This window comes from Orycteropus afer, unplaced genomic scaffold, assembly GCF_000298275.1.
Source record: "Orycteropus afer afer isolate SDZICR_OR568_19922 unplaced genomic scaffold, OryAfe1.0 scaffold00035, whole genome shotgun sequence".
Taxonomy (NCBI): Eukaryota; Metazoa; Chordata; class Mammalia; order Tubulidentata; family Orycteropodidae; genus Orycteropus; species Orycteropus afer.
In genome coordinates this window covers 1,034,920-1,038,278 of record NW_006921622.1, presented here as the reverse complement: position 1 = coordinate 1,038,278, position 3,359 = coordinate 1,034,920, and positions in this window count along the sequence as shown.

Sequence of the window (3,359 nt, the reverse complement as noted above, 5' to 3'; positions counted from 1 at the left end):
GTTTAAAATCAAGAAGGGAGTGTGTCAGTGTTGTATCCTTTCACCATACTTATTCAATCTGTATGCTGAGCAAATAATCTGAGAAGCTCAACTATATGAAGAAGAATGTGGCATTAGGATTGGAAGAAGAATCATTAACAACCTGCAATATGCTGATGACACAACTTTGCTTGCTGAAAGTGAGGATGACCTGAAGTAGTTACTGATGAAGATTAAAGAACACAGTCTGCTGTATGGATTATACCTCAATATAAAGAAAACAAAAATCCTCACAACTGGTCCTATAAGCAACATTACAACAAATGGAGAAAAGATTGAAATTGTCAGACTTCACATTGCTTGGTTCTACAATTGATGCCAATGGAAGCAGCAGTCAAGACATCAGACGACATATAGCACTGGGGAAATTGGCTGCAAAGGACCTCTTCAAGTGCTGAAGTGCAAAGATATCTCCTTGAGTACTAAGGTGCACCTGACCCAAGCCATGGTATTTTCAATAGCCTCATATGCATGTGAGAGCTGGACAATGAATAAGGAAGATTGAAGAAGAATTGATGCTTTAGAGCTATGGTGTTGGTGAAGAATGCTGAAAGTACCATGGACTGCTAAAAGAACTAACAAATTTGTCCTGGAGGAAGTGTAACCAGAATGCTCCTTGGAGGCGAGAATGGCCAGACTTCCTCTCACATACTTTGGTCATGTTGTCAGAAGATACCATTCTCTGGAGAAGGATGTCATTCTTGGTAAGGTGGAGGATTGATGAAAGAGGGGAAGGCCCTCAATGAGATGGATTGACACGGTGGCAGTGGTGATGGACTCAAGTATAGCAAGAATCATGGAGCTGGCTCAGGATTGGGCAGTGTTTCGTTCTGCTGTGCATAGGGTCATTATGATTCGGAGATGACTCGATGGCACCTAACAACAATTATAAATGTTTTCTATCACTTCAAGCATATAGAAAGCTGGTAGCATAGTGCCTAAGGCACTTGACTGCTAACCAGAAGGCTGGCGGTTCAAACCCACCAGCCACTCCTCGGAGGGAAGATGGGGCAATCTACTTCCATAGTCATACTGCCTCAGAAACCCAAGGAGGAGTTGCTATGAGTCAGGTCTGACTCGACAGCACATAACAACAACAACAGTGTGGATTTGTCCCACATTCATAATGAAGGAGTTAGGAAATTTGAAGATTGATTATTGAGTAAGAATTTGGATACATCAATATTGCAACTAGCATGAATATATATACATATGAAACAATGCATTGACCAGCTTTAAAATTTCATGCCCTTGGATTAGAGAACCAGCCTGGAATTTAATAGATAAAAGTCAGCCCAGCTAAATAGTTGGGCATTTAACTGCCATGATAATGAAATGTGAATTAAGTTTTTAGAATGGTTAATCCAACTTGTCTTGAATATTATTTAATATTTCACATTATCTAGACTCCAGGGTTCAGCAAACTTTTTCTGTAAATGATCAAATAGTAAATGCTTTAGGCTGGCAAGATGTATAGTCTCTGTTGCAACCACTGAACTCTAATTTAGTTCCAAAGGAGCTACAGATAATATGTAAACAAATAGGTGCAGCTGTATTCCCAAACCAAAATCCAAACCCATTGCTGTTGAGTCCAATTCTGACTTATAGTGATCCTACAGGACAGAGTAGAACTGCCCCATAGGGTTTTCAAGTTGTAAATCTTTATGGAAGCAGATTGCTACATCTTTCTCCCATAGACTGTGTGGTGGGTTCAAACTGCCGATCTTTTGGTTGGCAGTCCAGCATTAACCACTGCACCGCCAGGGCTCCTAGCTGTATTCCAATAATACTTTATTTACAAAAACAGCCAATAGGCTCATGGGCTATTATTATTTTGCTGACCCATAATCTAGACCAGCTGGACTTTTTTGTTTTGTGATTATCTATAAGACCAAAACCAAAAAACACACTGTCATCAAGTTGCTACCAACTCATAGTAACCCTACAGGACAAAGCGGAACTACCTTGTAGGGTTTCCAAGGTTGGAAATCTTTACAGAAGCAGACTGTCGCATCTTTCTCCCATGGAGCAGCAGGTAGGTTCAAATTGCTGACATTCGGTTATTAGCTGAACACTTAATCACTGCACTACCAAGGTTCTTATCTGTAAGACATGTGCCAAAATAATGAATTTGATTGCATTTCCCAACCATTTGATGTGGCATCTTTGTAGACAGAAATATTCATTTATTTTATTTTCTTATCAAAGAATAGACTTTCAGGTAAATTACCCTTGCTTCCCCCCCCCTTTTTTTTTCTGAACTTCTATTCCACAAACTCTGGTGGCATAATGCCTAAGGCATTTGACTGCTAACCAGAAGGCTGGCGGTTCAAACCCACCAGCCACTCCTCGGAGGGAAGATGGGGCAATCTACTTCCGTAGTGATACTGCCTCGGCAACCCAAGGAGGGGTTGCTATGAGTCAGGTTCAACTCGATGACACATAACAACAACAATCAATTTTTTTCTTTTTTTTTAATTCATAAAGCTTTCTTTTTTAAAAGGTACATTTTAGGGGGAAAAAAAGAACAACAACAACTTCTCATCCTCATTTTATTTGCTCTTATTAATAAGTCAATTTCTAACAAAGGGAATTGTTTTTGTTGTTGGGTGCTTTTGGTTTGCTAACCGAAAGGTCAGTGGTTTGAATCCACAAGCCACTCTGCAAGAGAGAGATGTAACAGTCAGCTTCTATAAAAATCACAGCATTGGAAACCCAATGGGTCAGTTATACTCTGTCCTATGGGGTCCCTATGAGTTGGACTTGACTCGTTGGCAATGGATGTTTGGTATGGAATTTTTATGGAAGCTGATTGCCAGGTTTTTCCTCCCAAGGAGCCAGTGGCTGGTGGGATTGAACCCCTGACCTTTTGCTTAGCAGCAGAGCTCTTCGCCATTTATGGCACTAGGGCTCATTAACAAATAGAATTACACACTCACTTACTCCCATTGAGTCAGACCCAACTCATAGCGACCCTCCTTATGTTTCCCAGGCAATATCACTACAGAAGCCCAACCTTCCTTCCGAGGAGTGGCCTGCGAGTTTGTACCTCCAGCCTTCTGGTTAGCAGTCAAATACCTTAGGCCACTACACCACCAGAGCTTCTAACATAGAATTAGTGACTATTTATTTTTAGTATCTGTGAAGGCAAGTCTGAATATAATAATACCTGAAGAGGCAAGTCAGAAGAAGAAATGGTGGCATTTTGAATGTTGAAATAATGCTCTGGTAGCATAGTGCCTAAGGCACTTGACCGCTAACCAGAAGGCTGGCGGTTCAAACCCACCAGCCACTCCTCAGAAGGAAGATGGGGCAATCTA